Source organism: Dendrobates tinctorius, unplaced genomic scaffold (genome assembly GCF_039654945.1).
Source record: "Dendrobates tinctorius isolate UK_male_01 unplaced genomic scaffold, ASM3965494v1 ptg000215l, whole genome shotgun sequence".
Lineage (NCBI taxonomy): Eukaryota > Metazoa > Chordata > Amphibia > Anura > Dendrobatidae > Dendrobates > Dendrobates tinctorius.
In genome coordinates this window covers 715,963-733,079 of record NW_027361882.1, presented here as the reverse complement: position 1 = coordinate 733,079, position 17,117 = coordinate 715,963, and the positions used below count along the sequence as shown (strand labels likewise).

The following is a 17,117-nucleotide window of genomic DNA, read 5'->3' as shown; positions in this document are numbered from 1 at the left end:
AGAATACTAGGGAGTGCTTAGTTCACATTCCACATAAGGAGTTCTGAATTCAGCTACACTCCTAGGGAACTGACGCTGTAAGCTTCCATTACCACGTCAAAAAATATGAAGTGAAAATCTACAAGTGACTTTTCTAGAAAACAATCTATAAATACACAACCTCAATTCCAAAAAAGTCACTGTGTAAAATGTAAAGAAAACAAGAATACAACAATTTAGAAATCTCTTGTCGCCATATTTCATTCACAGCAGAATACAGAACAGATCAAAAGGTGAATGTTGGACATTTCCCCATTTCATTTGAAAAAAAAATAACTCATTTAGAAATTGATTGCAGCGAAACATCTCATTACCACTGTGTCCGAGCCATGTCCACCTTTGTGCCCGGGCCGTGTCCACCGTTGTGCCTGGGTTGTGTCCACCATGGTGCCCGAGTCATGTCCACCATTGTGCCTGGGCCAAGTCCACCATTATGTCCGGACCGTGTCCACCATTGTGCCCAGGACCTGTCCACCACTGTGCCTGGGCTGTGTCCACCATTACACCGTGACCGTGCCCACCATTGTGCCCCGACCGTGTCCACCATTGTGCCTCGGTCTATGTCCACAATTGTTTCCAGGCCATGTCCACCATTGTGTAGTGTCCTTTTTTATTTATACAACATTTTGTAAATGTCAACGAAGTGAGATCATTTGCTGGAGTTTTGGGAGAGGAACGCTGTCCTGTTCTTGTCTGATGTCGGATTTTCATTGCTCTTCAGTTCGGGGTTGTTACATTTTCAGAATAAATGTTTTCTATTGGTGAAAGGTCCGGACTGCACACGGTCGATTCATCATACGAACTCTTCTTCTACGGAGCTGTGCTGTGTGATGGAGCAGTATGCGGTTTACCATTGTTTACTGAAAAGTGAAATGAACAAGGTCATCCCTGATTTAGACGTTGTCTGGATGGAGCAGATGTTGTTCTATCACCTTTTTATAAAATACAACATATTGAAAGAAAAATACAGAAATCCATATAAAATCTGTAGAAGTCATGTGACTTACAAATGATGCCATGTGGCTTTAGTCTAAATTCCGACTTCCTACATTTTGGACCATGCTGTGATTTCCGTGATGGTATCTGATTTTCAAGACTAGTTTCTATATTTGGCGATGGGTGCAGGAGGTTTCAGAGAAGGGGCCATGTAAGGTGAAACACAGACTTTACTTTAATTAAATCCAAGCAGTGGGGAGGTCTGTAAGTAATCGCTCGCCGCCACCCCAGTCTGCTCCTGTTTATGGATCTATGTCTCTACAATGACGCCATAATCCACATCACAGACAATCGTTCAGTACACGTGGTAATCACAATAAAAGGCATCATAAGCCGGAGGCTGCTGGTATTAACCTCTAGAACGATGCAGAATAAATTAAATGTCCTCAACCGTCAAAACAAAGGAGGATATGAATAAATTAAAAGGATTTATTCCTATTTTGCTTTTAATTCCATGGAAATACAAATGAGTGGAATCTACTGAGGATGTGAGAGCTGAATCTGTATCTACATGAAAACTTCCGTAACCTTTTATTATACCTTGTGTTTCAACCCTTTCACCATTTTTTAACATTGTTTAAGTTTGTTGTAGTTGAATGAAAACACAATTGTAGCCGGTCTAGAATGTTGGAATCATCTCTCCGCTAGTTTTCTATAAAGTATCAGTCTGGAATCTGGGCTGTTTAGCTCACAGAGCATTATCTACACTTGAAACTATTGCATAAGATTATGATATGTTCCCGTGCTGCATTATTGCCACGGTTCTTCCATGAAATAATGTATCATTTTGCTGCAAAGGGAATGAGATTTCTGAAACCTTGCAGATCTGAATGTGTCAAATTTTTCACCCATTCAAATTAATGAGAAAAAACTGTATTAAAACGCACGCAAAAGGGTAAGAAAAGCGTGTATGTTACGCAGCGTTTTTTCAGTCCTGACTCCAGTATTTCCAAACGCTGAATAAGTGCACATACCCTTACTGCCGCTAACTGTAAACCGGAGTGTTGTCATTCACTGACAGCAAGAAAAGGTTAGGAGTCATCTATATATGGCAAACTTGTTCAATAATTTGCTTTTTTTTTCTTACTTCTGTTGCTCACACAAAGTGGGTGGTGCATCGCAAAAGAGCACGTGCAACCCAGCAGCGCACACTATTATGTGCTGCTATATGAGGTTTCACTGAGGTGTCACTCTTTTAATTAGCAACATGTTCATGATAAAGAATATACTGTATAATGAGCTATGAACTGCATGCCAGTAGAGCAGATACTGATCCTACTGCCTACTAATAAGATGACTCTGCTGACGCTGCCCTCTAATGATAATGAGATGACTCTACTGACCATGCCCTCTAATGATGAGATAAAAATACAGATCATGCCCTCTATTGATGAGAGGACTCTACTGATCCTGCTCTCTAATGATAAGATGACTCTACTGACCCTGCCCTCTAATGATAATGAGATGATGCTGCTGACCCTGCCCTCTAATGATAATGAGATGATGCTGCTGACCCTGTCCTCTAATGAAAATGAGATGACTCTACTGACTCTAGTGGTAATGAGATGACTCTGCTGACCCTGCCCTCAAATGATGAGATAACCATACAGATCATGCCCTCTATTGATGAGAGGACTCTACTGATCCTGCTCTCTAATGACAAGATGACTCTACTGACCATGCCCTCTAATGATAATGAGATGATGCTGCTGACCCTGCTCTCTAATGATAATGAGATGATGCTGCTGACCCTGTCCTCTAATGATAATGAGATGACTCTACTGACTCTAGTGGTAATGAGATGACTCTGCTGACCCTGCCCTCTAATGATAATGAGATGACTCTACTGACCCTGCCCTCTAATGATAATGAGATGATGCTGCTGACCCTGCCCTCTAATGATAATGAGATGATGCTGCTGACCCTGCCCTCTAATGATAATGAGATGACTCTACTGACCATGCCCTCTAATGATGAGATAACTATACAGTTCATGCCCTCTATTGATGAGATGACTCTACTGATCCTGCCCTCTAATGATAAGGTGACTACTGACTCTGCCCTCTCATGATAATGAGATGACGCTGCTGACCCTGCCCCCTAATCATAAAGAGATGACTCTGCTGGCCCTGCCCTCTAATAATAATGAGATGACTCTGCTGACCCTGCTCTATAATGATAATGAGATGACTCTGCTGACCCAGCACTGCAAAGTATCAGTGCTAACCACTGAGCCACCATACAGCCCATCATGACTTTTCTTTTCACGCTCTCCAATGGTAACAATGGTAATAAGATGCCTCTATTGACCTTGTCCTCTAATAATGAAGAGAGTACTCTGGCCTCTTATGATAATGAGATGACTCTGCTGACTCCACTGTCTAATAATAAGATTACTATCCATTCTCCGTTTTCTAGTGATAATGAGTTGATGCTTAAAAGTAAGCTACAGAAAAATGGAAATGTTATACGAAAACATTTCATTATATTATTACGTGTATAGTCACATAAAAAATACCAATAATTTGTCCATATGTAATAAACACATTCTCTGCCCACGTAGGCAGCATGCTTTTTATTCTGAATGGTGCATTAGATGAGGCAGCGATGCGGTCTGCAGCCGGCGTGGGTCATGGGTCTCTATTCATATTCCTCAGTACACAAAATAAAGCGTTCCATCAAGAATAACTAGGTAGGTATTAATTTTGCTTTGTAATTATGCATTAGCAAATGTGAAAAGCGTTCTCAAATTTGCTAGCAGGCACAAATGAAATTGCATTAAACAAACCAACAAAACCATTGTGAAACTTAAAAGACGCGTCTGCAGTTTTTGTGTCTGACATAAACTAACATAATAATAAATATGGCAACAGAGCCCAATCCAGCATTGAAATAGCGGGGATCTGAAAGGCGTTCGTCTAGGATGAAAAAATCAGTTATCTTTGTAAGGACGGGCAAACAGCTGCGTAACAAACAGACGTGATTTCACAGAAGATAAACATTGGATAATTACCGCTATTCTCATCAGAAAGTGTCGGGTGGAAATCCAGCTATTTTGTGAGCTGGAAACGGCTTCAAAGTTCTTCAAGCCGAAGAAAACTGGAGCTGTATGGAAAGCTAGGGGCCGTGCCAAAGATATTGGGGTTCCTTTATAGGATGCCTATAGCCAGATTGGCCCTGTCCTCCTTCCTCATGGTTTCCATAAAGCTACATGGGGATAAGACATGCCGTAAAAGCTGCAGGTTCCATGGTGTATTTCATACCTTTTTTACCTGTAGAGGAGATGTGATCAATGGCCACCCTCCTGTGACAATGTCAAGGATCTGAGAAAACTCAAGGCTGTCTCATCACAGCTATGCAGGAGATGCTGATCACCTACCCTGGGAATTTTGAGGATTGATGGTTTACGCAAAGACCCCATGGCGGTCCTGTGTGACCTCCAGTTGGAGATATCTGCACAGCCATTTACTTGAGGGAAAAATATTAATATGGTTTATTTATTTGGCAAAAAATATATTAATAAAAATGAAAACACCTCCTCCCCCCAAAAAAACCCCCTGTCTTTATTAGATAAACTTTTTAAAACGGCGTAATAATCCTGCTTAAAAGTTGATACAACTCAAGTGCTAAATGTAAAATTTTACCAAAATTCTGACATTCAGAATGCAGGGTCCAAATGAGCCATGATATTAAAGGGTTAAAAGATCCAGTGACAATTATGGGTTGGTAAGATTCAGACAATTTACAAAAGTCCTGACACTTGCGTGTATAAATACCATACAAACAATTGTCTAGAATTGAGATATTGATGATCAAATTGGTGGGGGTCTGACATCTGGCATCCCACCTCCTAGCTGATATCTGGAGCCACAGTTGGAGTAATTCACAGCTCCATACACCATATAGTGACCGATCCCAGGTACTGCAGTTCAGATCACATTGACTTCAGTGGGAGCTGAGCCGCAGTACCCAATATCAGCCACTACATGGTGTCTGGAGCTGTGCTGTTCTGACTCTGTACACTACGGCTTTATTCATTTGATGATGAGTTTCGGACCCTCACCTATCTGACGGCCTATCGTACAGAAAGATCATCAATCTCTTTAATTCTTACCTTTTAAATATCATTGATACATCCAGAATATTAACCTCCTACCTGAAAATTACCTAATTTTTGTAATTGCCCGAATCCATAATTTTTGGGAAAATTCTACATGAGTTTGATTAGTTTACAATTGATTTTGTTCATCTTTTCGCAGCGGGTTTGAGAAATAAGATATATCAGTGAGTATAAAAACTTTTACAGATGTATTCATTTAGCTACAAGCCTTTAGGGCAAAGCTTAATATCATAGGGAAGAAGATATTGAACTTTTACATTGAAGAAAATCCAGAAGGATTCATCGTATCCCCTGACAGATGCCCACAAAGCCGCAGATCGCTTATGATTAAGTTGTTCTTAAAGAGGAGCCGGAGCACCCAGCCCGCTCACTGCTCATAACCCCCCGACCCACGAGACCTTTCCACAGATCTCTGCCTCTTATGATGGAAATCCACTTTTCCTTTGCTGTTACATTAAGGGATTGTTAACCTTGACACTACAAAAGACGTCATGCTGAATTACCGAAAGGGAAGCTGCCGATTCCCCGCTACCGAAAGTTAAATACCTGCAATGGGAACCGAGGAAAAGCTCCAGAGGGGAGAGACGCATTGAAGTTTACGAAAAGTGTTTCTTTTTATTGTTACATTATTTCCAATGGAAATTGGAAGATTTACAAAAAAAAAGTGAAGAGTAGGAAAATGCTGAAAAGTATTGCTCTCGTTGTGCTGATGTGACACCTCAATGAAGATCGGGCTACTTTCTATGTAGTGGAAGACAACTCATATGGAGCATCGAGGCCACGTTCAGGTCCAGATCAACGTGACTGGAGGTAGGCCCCCAAGGCAAAAAGCTTAGAGATTCAGAATGTAGGACGACCTCTAGTTGGCCTAGAGAGATGTATAGCTAGATAGGCCATCCGAAAGAAACCTTCCCATCTGAAGCTGCCAGGATCTCGCTAAAATTATTCAATGCCATCATCATCCTAATCCTCCTGTATGGCAGTGAAATCTGGAGGTCTCACACATACCCAGACTGGTCCAGGTGGGATTCGAGCCCAACAGAAATATTCCACATGGAACTCTGTAAGTCCCTTCTCTAGGTTCATCGTAGCACCTGCAGCAGTGCCTGTCGGGCTGAAAGAGGCGCTGTCATTCCGGGCTCACTTACATAGTAGCAATCCAAGCTCCCATCATCATAAAGCCCTGCTACATATGGTGGTCCACATGAATCGGGACCCTCGGAACAGCCTCCCCAACCCAACATGACTAAAACACCAATCACAGCGCAATATGTAAGTGTAATAGTGATGGACTGTTCCGCCGCGTTTCTAAGATAACAATCGAGTTGTGTGCGCAGTGTTATGCGGTTTCTCTATGTAATGTGAATAGCGGTGTGCGTCTTCTACAGTACATTGTGTGATATATCCATAGAGAGAAAAAAACAAACTAAAAGATCGCAAAGAATGATAGGACAAAAGATGAAAGATATAAAATATAAATTTTTACTGAGACAAAGAGTAAAAAGTGGGCAAAAAATGGCACCAGCGACATATAAAATGTGCCTGCAACCACAGGTGTGACCTCATACACAATGATTAGCTTTAGCATGAAACAAGTAGGTAACACAATAGACCAAGCAGTAAAATGTTAGGTGTAAGGATTGATAATGTAAGGGATTGAAGAAGAATATCCCTTTAATGCCACCTCCCCTTTAAGGAGTTCTAATGTTAATACGTATTGTAAATAATGTACAGATCTTATGATGTTTCGTACTGCTACACTACGCACTACGGTGTATTACCTCCTGTTCATTGGTACTGCCGCATCATGTGTTACCATGATGTATTATATTGTGTTGTATGCTGTATTGTTTTCTCTGTATAGATTGGGGTAAGTTAGTGCATCCTTTGGGAACATTAGAGGAGGGCACTTGTAGTATATAGTATTCATAGACTGGTTAAGTGTAGTTTTGCAAAGGGCCACTAGATGGGGGTATACTAGTGGGCCTTGTTAGGTACAGTTGATTGATAGTTCACATAAGGGTTAACTGTAAGAGGAACTGCTATGGGTTAAGTTAGCATAGGTTATAGGAATAGTTCAGAGGGGAGAGCACGCCCAACAAGTCCACAAGGGCTCTAGGCCCAGGATGCCATAGCAGTTGTGTAACGTTGTGGAGAAGCAGAAAAGTACGGGCATAGTCAGATGGGTGCTGTATAAGATCGGAGCACCCGGGGAAATTACAGTTTGTGACAGCAGCAGGAACGGAAGGGAAAAAGTGGTCCATGAGTCATGCAGGGCGCGGAGGATTCACCATGTGGCAGATCTTAAATAGGGCTGAAGCCTGCAAGTCTGAGGCGAAAGTGCAAGAGGAAGGTTTTGTGAACTGTAATGTAACTGATGTGTCCAGGACCATTGAAGAAGAAAGTAAAATCGTTGGTTTGGCATCAGAACCGGTATCTGTGTCTGTTATTTCAACCCAGAGCACCGGAGCTAAAAGTGCAGGAGCTGTGCAACACTGCTGTGGAATCCCTGATGGTGGGCCAGCATCTCGAACAGGTACGCCGGTGGAAGCTGATGGTCTTTCTGTGGGACGAGGTCAGGACGCCATAGCCCGGTGTCCTCGGCTACGACTACCGTCCTGGCCCCTTTTTACAATAATATAACAATATATCAAAGAATCCACAATTGGGTCTGTCAGGGAAATAAGGTGCAATTGATAATACCAAAGTGTATAATAAATAAGATTTACAGAACATAGCACTGTAACAAGTACTGGGCATAACGAGGTGCAAAATATATATAAACCCATAGTAGGTGTAGGGAAACAGTATACAATCACTCCATGATGCACAGTATAAGTAAATAGGAAAATCAAATCATATGGAATGAAGATGTACTGTGCCTAGAGCAGGGGTCTGCAAACCACCGGTCGGCGGCCCAGGTTTGGGCCGTTGCAGTTCTGTTGCTGGTCCGCGGAGCCACGGCTCAAAATGCTGATGTGGCGCCCCTTAGGCTCAGTCGCCATAGAGGTACTGCACCTGCTCCTAAGGTGTAGTGCCCCACCATGCGTGTAAGGGGGGAACTCCTTTCCACACTCCAACTGTTGTGAGTTCATTTTCCCCTTCACCATTGAGGTCTGATGAACTCCCTCTTCTGGTGAAGGAAGGTAGTGAGGCTGATTACCAAGCACCTGAGCTGGATCATGATGACTGGGTGATGGGAATTGCTGACTGGATATAAGGCAGCCGACGCCCTTCTGCCTGGCTGGTGATTTCTCTGAGGGATTCTAGGAGACCAGTCTGATTCCTGCTCCTCAAAAGCTAAGTTTTTCTGCTTTGCTTTTTGCATTTGTGTTTTGGTTTTGTTTTGCTTTGTTTTTCTGGATTTCTGCCATTCCCTGCTGGGGTGAGCTGAATTCCTTTTTGCCTTTTGCTCTGTTTTCAGAAAATACCTGAGTACTGATATAGTCTTTTTGAAGCCTAGCGTCTTCAGGGCTTTTTTTTCCGTCAGTCTGTTGGCTCATGTTTTGATAGGGTTTTTGTGCAGATTGCAGACAGCAGCTTTTCTATCCTGTCCTACTTAGTTAGCTTGGGCCCCATCATTTGCTCAGCCTATCTTTGTTGGGGGCTGCCTATTGCTTTGGGGTCTGCTCTGGGGCAGTTTAGATTTCCCTTTCTGTCTTTAAGCTATTTAGCTCTCCGGCTGTGATCGAGGGGTCTAGGGCACCGTAGGAACCCCCCACGGCTACTGCTAGTTGTTGTTGATAGGTTCAGGGGTCTGCAATCCGATAGCTGCCAACTTCTCTGGTTTTCTGGACTTAGCTAGTATTTCTGTTTTTGCCTCCTACGGTGACTCATTCATAACATCCAACACTCGCACCCCACACAACAGGGTAGTTCTGCACAACCACATTGTGGCTCAGTGCTTAGAGAGTAGCAGAGCACCTCTGGTGGTTCCCTGCATGGAACAGTGGATGTGCTGGGAGGTGGGTGGAGTTGAGATCCATATAAAAGAGTGGGAAGGTTTAGAATTAGAGGTTCAGTCTGACAGAAGGTCAGTGAGGAAGGAAGACACTCGGGAGGAGTGGGGATCCCTGGAAGAAGGGATGGAGGAAGGAGTGCTGCAGCTGCCTCAGTGATCTGAGCCAGCTGGCACGGGAAAGGAACAGAAGGAGAAAGACGTAGAACTGCAACCTAAGCTTCCATAAGTGAGAGAAGGAGCAGTGCGGAACGAATGAGGAGAACAGAGAGGAGTTGTGGGTTGGAAGAGGAACCCTGCCTATAGGTTCTCAGCGCAAGGCTGGGGCCCGGTCCCCGAGGTTGTATGGACACTTATTGTTCTGCAGCAGACACCGGTGGAGTAGTTGGCTGTAAATGCACTACTCCCATCTAAGACTTGGGGCACAACAGCAACTGAATAGAGAGCCAGGACTCCGGAGAAGGGAGTCCCCGAGAGAGGCTACAGCTGTCTGCCATACGAGTAGAGTTGTTAGGAACATCTGACAGGAGGAACTCCAGAGTACCACGATACTGGAGCTCTTTACACCTTAAGGCGCAATAGAGGAGTCGTTTAGGAAAGGTACATGTTGGCGGAGAGTTGGAGAGGAGAATCCTGACTTGCCCGGGAGGTTGATTCAGTCTCTGCCCCGGAGGACACGGCACGGAGGCAGGCACCAGTGTGTACCACGGACTGTGAGTAAAGCTTTGGAACTGCAAGCCCTGGTGTCTTCCATTCATTTGTGCGCTAACACCATCAGCACCGCTACATCTGGGTACCAGCATTCCTCACACCGCCTGCGCCTATTCTCATCTATTGCCATTACACTGCCCTGGGGTTACAGCTTCACCTGTGGGGAGCTACACCATCTTTGCTGCACCATTTCATCAGTCCCAGTGGATCTGCATGCAGCGTTGGCTTAACATCTTGCTTGCCAAACACCACAGGTGGCGTCACGAACTATCACATGAACTATATATCACAAACCACCATTGATTTGGGCGCCCAGGGCCACGGACCGGGTCACCGTCGCTGTGACACCTTTCCCCCTGACACCGGCCCAGTACCGAGTACCCCACAGCCCTGGGAGGGCGACCCACTGACACAAGGGGAGCCGGCGGCTGTAGCACTGTAGTGACAGCTGCAACAAGCTTGCTTCGATATTCACACTCAGTTCCTGCATCCCTGTCGGGTGCGGCAGCTTCATCCAGTGTTGAGCAGTCACATAGTACCGCTCACTAAGGTCATGAATATGGACGCGACTCCACTCCTATAGGTGTAGCGTCCATATTCATGACCTTAATGAGCGGTACTATGTGACCGGTCCACACAGAAAGAAGCTGATGCGCCAGGATAGAGATGCAGGGAAGTTCAGCGAGGGTAAGTATAATGGGGGAGGACAGGGTAGCCCAGCCATGCATACTGCAAGGGTGGGAGTGGAGCCATGCATACAAAGGTGGGAGCGGAGCCGTGTATACATGTATACACATCTTAAGATGTGTTGTGCTAAGAAAGTAAGGAATATGATGTGCTGTGCCTTATCTCACATGTTACCACTTGATGAACTTGAACTGACTAGTAAAGCTTTGCTTGTTGCAATGAACTTGATATCCCCTGAATTGTGTGAGGATGGAGGCCTAGAGACAGCAGAGGTCTGCGGCCTACAAGAGAGTGTAATGCACCATACACCTGACAGAAGACTGGGAATGGGACACTGTTTACTGTAAAGTGCTAGAGCAAAGCTGGACATCAGCTTGGTCATGACTGCTCTGGTCCATATTATATAAGCACTGGAAAAAACAGCGCAGTATGTGAGAGTGGGGGAGAGAGCAGCGCAGAATGTGAGAGTGGATGAGAGGGCAGGGCAGTATGTGAGAGCGGGGGAGAGAGCAGCACAGAATGTGAGAGTGGAGGGGAGAGTAGGGTAGTATGTGAGAGTGGGGGAGAGAGCAGCGCAGTATGTGAGAGCGGGGGAGAGAGCAGCAATGAATGTGAGAGTGGAGGAGAGAGCAGGGCAGTATGTGAGAGTGGGGGAGAGAGCAGCACAGAATGTGAGAGTGGAGGGGAGAGCAGGGCAGTATGTGAGAGCGGGGGAGAGAGCAGCACAGTATGTGAGAGCGGGGGAGAGAGCAGCACAGTATGTGAGAGTGGAGGAGATAACAGCGCAGAATGTGTGAGCGGGGAAGAGAGCAGAACAGAATGTGAGAGTGGAGGAGAGAACAGCGCGGTATGTGAGAGCGGGGGGAGAGCAGCACAGAATGGGAAAGTGGGGGAGAGAGCAGCGCAGTATGTGAGAGTGGGGGAGAGAGCAGCGCAGTATGTGCATGTGGGGGAGAGAGCAGCGCAGTATGTGAGTATGGAAGAGAGAGAGCAACGCATTATGTGAGAACGGGGAAGATAACAGCGCAGTATGTGAGAGTGGGGGAGAGAGCAGCACAGAATGTGAGAGCGGGGGAGAGCAGCACAGAATGGGAAAGTGGGGGAGAGAGCAGCGCAGAATGTGAGAGTAGAGGAGAGAGCAGGGCAGTTTGTGAGAGTGGATGATAGGGCAGGGCAGTATGTGAGAGCGGAGGAGATAGCAGCACAGTATGTGAGAGTGGAGGAGATAGCGCAGAATGTGTGAGCGGTGGAGAGCAGCACAGAATGGGAAAGTGAGGGAGAGAGCAGCGCAGTATGTGAGTATGGAAGAGAGAGAGCAATGCATTATGTGAGAACGGGGGAGGGAGCAGCGCAGTATGTGCGTGTGGGTGAGATAGCAGCGCAGTATGTGCGTGTGGGTGAGATAGCAGCACAGTAAGGCCTGTTTCACACTTCAGTTTTTTGCAATCAGTCAAAATCCGCCAAAATTTGAAAATGGCGGATCCGCTAAAAATGTGTAAAAACGGATGCCAGCTGATGGTACGGATCCGTTTTTTTACGGATCCGCTATACGGATTTTTGTACGGATCCATCAAAATGCGGATCCGTTCCATCCATTGGCATCCGTTTTTCCACACCTCCAAAATGGGATGCTCTCAAATATGATTGGCTCTTGGAGAATGCTCCCAAATGTGATTGGGTACTGGAAACTAGGGAGAAATATATCTAGGGTGTAGTAATTCAATTTCTTTGAAAGGTTGTAGAGCTAGTGGCAGCGATGGAAGGAGTTATTGCGAGTATTGACAGCTTCTGTGTGGAATTTGATCTTCACTGCAATCGGTTGGCAATTATTGCTCTCCAGAGGGAGAAAAGAAGACTGCGAATCCTGCGTATGAGGAGACGACGGCAGTGGATTCATCCCATTAATGCACAGAGAATTACCCGTGGCTAGAGTTGAGCGATACCGTCCGATACTTCAAAGTATCGGATCGGAATGGATCGGCCGATCTTAAAAAAAAGTATCGGTATCGCCGATTCCGATACCGGAAGTCCCATTCAAGTCTATGGGACTTCCGGTATCGGAATAAGAAAAATCCTGTTTTTCCCTTGTACAGCCTCTCTGGGGTCTGTACGGGCCTTTCGGGGGGCTGTGCCGGCCTGCCAGGGGGTCTGTGCAGGCTCCGGTGGTCTGTGCCGGCCTGCCGGGGGGCTGTGCCGGCCTGCCGGGGGGCTGTGCAGGCTCCGGGGGGCTGTGCCGGCCTGCCGGGGGGCTGTGCAGGCTTCGGGGGTCTGTGCAGGCATCGTCCGATGGGACTACAAGTCCCATCGGGCGATGCCTGCTACCATGACAGTGATTGACACATTAGCCAATGATGGGACAGTAGTAGTCCCATCATCCGGCTAATGTGTTGAATGTAAAAAAAAAAAAAAAAATTACATGCTACATACATACAACATGCATACTACATACATGCTACATTCATACTACATACTACATACATGCTACATTCATACTACATACTACATACATGCTACATTCATACTACATATATACTACATGCAACATACATACTACATATATACTACATGCAACATACATACTACATATATACTACATGCATGCAACATGCATACTACATATATACTACATGCATGCAACATGCATACTACATATATACTACATGCTACATACATACTACATATATGCTACATACATACTACATATATACTACATGCATGCTACATACATACTACATACATACTACATATATGCTACATACATACTACATATATACTACATGCATGCTACATACATACTGCATGCTACATACATACTACATGCTACATACATACTACATATATGCTACATACATACTACATATATACTACATGCATGCTACATACATACTGCATGCTACATACATACTACATGCTACATACATACCACATATATACTACATACATACTACATGCATGCTACATGCTACATACATACCACATACATACTACATACATACTACATACTACATACATACTACATATATACTACATGCATGCTACATACATACTACATGCTACATACATACTACATATATACTACATGCATGCTACATACATACTGCATGCTACATGCATGCTACATACATACTACATACATACTACATGCTACATACATACCACATATATACTACATACATACTACATACAATACATTCATACAATACATACATAGACATACAGTACATATAACATAGAGTAACATACTTACCAATACTTGTCACATTGTTCCCCGAAGCCATTGTCTTTTACGGAATAAATATTAACATAACAAACCACAAAAATACTCACCCACGATCCGAAGCAGTCCACGAGTGTGTCCCACGACGATCTTGGGTAGAGAACTGCAGCATCAGCTGTTGCTGCCGTTCTCTACGGGCTGCAGGAATCCAATGACGGAAGGTAGGTATCCTTCCGCACTGTATTCCTCCGCCACTTAAAAAAAAAAAAGTCCCTAGTCTCACTTTATGCCATTGCTGTGTGGGAAATTCCCACGCAGCAATGGCATAAAGTGAGACTAGGGACTTTTTTTTTTTTTAAGTGGCGGAGGAATACAGTGCGGAAGGATACCTACCTTCCGTCATTGGATTCCTGCAGCCCGTAGAGAACGGCAGCAACAGCTGATGCTGCAGTTCTCTACCCAAGATCGTCGTGGGACACACTCGTGGACTGCTTCGGATCGTGGGTGAGTATTTTTGTGGTTTGTTATGTTAATATTTATTCCGTAAAAGACAATGGCTTCGGGGAACAATGTGACAAGTATTGGTAAGTATGTTACTCTATGTTATATGTACTGTATGTCTATGTATGTATTGTATGAATGTATTGTATGTAGTATGTATGTAGTATATATGTGGTATGTATGTAGCATGTATGTAGCATGCATGTAGCATGCAGTATGTATGTAGCATGCATGTAGTATATATGTAGTATGTATCTAGCATGTAGTATGTATGTAGCATGCATGTAGTATATATGTAGTATGTATGTAGCATGTAGTATGTATGTAGTATGTATGTAGTATGTATGTGGTATGTATGTAGCATGTAGCATGCATGTAGTATGTATGTAGTATATATGTGGTATGTATGTAGCATGTAGTATGTATGTAGCATGCAGTATGTATGTAGCATGCATGTAGTATATATGTAGTATGTATGTAGCATGTAGTATGTATGTAGCATGCATGTAGTATATATGTAGTATGTATGTAGCATGTAGTATGTATGTAGCATGCATGTAGTATGTATGTAGTATGTATGTAGTATGTATGTAGTATATATGTAGTATGTATGTAGCATGTAGTATGTATGTAGCATGCATGTAGTATATATGTAGTATGTATGTAGTATGTATGTAGTATATATGTGTTATGTATGTAGTATGTATGTAGTATGTATGTGGTATGTATGTGGTATGTATGTAGTATGTATGTAGTATGTATGTAGTATGTATGTAGCATGTAGTATGTATGTAGCATGCATGTAGTATGTATGTAGTATTTTTTTTTTTTTTTTTTAACATTTAACACATTAGCCGGATGATGGGACTACTACTGTCCCATCATTGGCTAATGTGTCAATCACTGTCATGGTAGCAGGCATCGCCAGATGGGACTTGTAGTCCCATCGGACGATGCTTGCACAGACCCCCGGACATCAGCACAGCCCCCCGGCAGGCCGGCACAGCCCCCCGGCAGGCCGGCACAGACCCCCACAGGGTGCACAGACCACCGGCAGGCCGGCACAGCCCCCCGGCAGGCCGGTACAGACCCCCACAGGGTGCACAGACCACCGGCAGGCCGGCACAGCCCCCCGGCAGGCCGGTACAGACCCCCACAGGGTGCACAGACCACCGGCAGGCCGGTACAGACCCCGGGCAGTCCACACAGCCCCCCGGCAGGCCGGCACAGCCCCCCGGCAGGCCGGCAGAGACCCCCGGAAGGCCCGAAATGACGGCGCATCATGATGCGCACACACCGCGCATCATGATGACGTCAGGCTGTCAATCAACTTTGAACTTCCGATTCCGATGCCGACTTCCGATATTGAAAAAATATCGGAAGTCGGTATCGGAATTCCGATACAGCAAGTATCGGCCGATACCCGATACTTGCGGTATCGGAATGCTCAACACTACCCGTGGCGTTTTTTCCACACTGTACCTGGAATTGAGGGTTAATCCGGACAAGTTCTTCAACTACGTGCGCATGAGGCAGGACTTGTTTGAGATATTGGTGGAGCGTGTTGGAGAACAAATCCGGAGAAGGGACACACAAATGCAGTTTTCTATATCACCGGCGGAGCGTTTGATGGTGACCCTTCGGTAAGTCATCTACTTTTTAAAATGTTTCAGATTCTGCAGACTTTTATTGTTATGTTATGGCTTGTAGTTTGTATTAATTTTACTTTTTTCCCTTTTTTTACCAGATTCCTGGCAACTGGAGAATCCTTCACCTCCCTCCATTACCAGGTCCGGCTCGGGATTTCAACTATTTCTGGAATTGTACAACAGACCTTCCGGGCATTGTGGGATTGTCTACATGAGGAATACATCCCACAGCCAACACAGGAGAGGTGGCTGGAGATTGCCGACAACTTTCAACAAATCTGCCAGTTTCCAAATTGCATCGGTGCCGTGGATGGGAAGCATATACGGATTGTGAAACCCATTGGATCTGGTTCACAGTTTTACAACTATAAGAAATTCTTCTCCATTGTGCTGATGGCCATTGCAGATGCAAACTGCAAATTCATTTCCGTGGACATTGGTGCATACGGTCGTCCAAAGGACTCTCAGGCAGGCCCGGACTGGCAATATAACCAACCGGGCATTTTCCCGCTGGGCCGCTGTCACGTGGGCCGCAGCGCCTGATCATCTGGCCGCTTGCCAGCTGCTGCGGCCACTGTTGCTCCTGCCGCCGGCCCTCTGCGGGCATGGCGGTGATAGTTTCCAAGTTCCTCCCGCACTGCAGGGAGATAAGCCGCCACGCCCCCCCACGCACCCCATCCTCGCCTTAGCATGAGACCCCCTCCTCCCCGCAGCCACTCACAGCATCGTACTCGCTTGCCTGCTCTCTCTGTTCGCAGGACCTGTGATGAGGTCACAGGAGGGGAGGAGTCAGGGGGTCACATGATCAGGAGCCTTTGTCCAGACCCCTGATCATGTCACCCCTGACTCCGCCCCTCCTGTGACCTCATCACAGGTCCTGTGCGCTCAGCCTTGCCTCTTGGTGTCTGCAAGACTGCTGTGCTGTTGTCATGGTGCTGGTTGAGGTAAGTATGTGTGGGGTCAGGATTTACAGTGTGGATGTAGCAGAGCCATGTGTATACGAGGTGTACAGAGCGGAGCCGTGTGTGTACGAAGTGTACGGAGAGGAGCCGTGTGTGTACGAGGTGTACGGAGCGGAGCCGTCTGTACGAGGTGTACGGAGCGGAGCCGTGTGTGTACGAGGTGTACGGAGCGGAGCCGTGTGTGTACGAGGTGTACGGAGCGGAGCCGCGTGTGTACGAAGTGTACGGAGCAGAGCCGCGTGTGTACGAGGTGTACGGAGAGGAGCCGTGTGTGTAC

At 45.5% G+C, this 17,117-nt stretch overlaps 1 long non-coding RNA gene across 1 annotated transcript; it reads right to left on the bottom strand.

Annotated features, from left to right (window-relative positions):
- Nucleotides 1-222: 222 nt before the first annotated feature.
- On the bottom strand, nucleotides 223-16,642 carry LOC141058826 (uncharacterized). Its single transcript, XR_012222324.1, has 2 exons — nucleotides 16,600-16,642; nucleotides 223-899 (listed from the first exon to the last, which is right to left on the bottom strand). It is a non-coding gene; the product is annotated as an uncharacterized lncRNA (long non-coding RNA).
- Nucleotides 16,643-17,117: the final 475 nt, after the last annotated feature.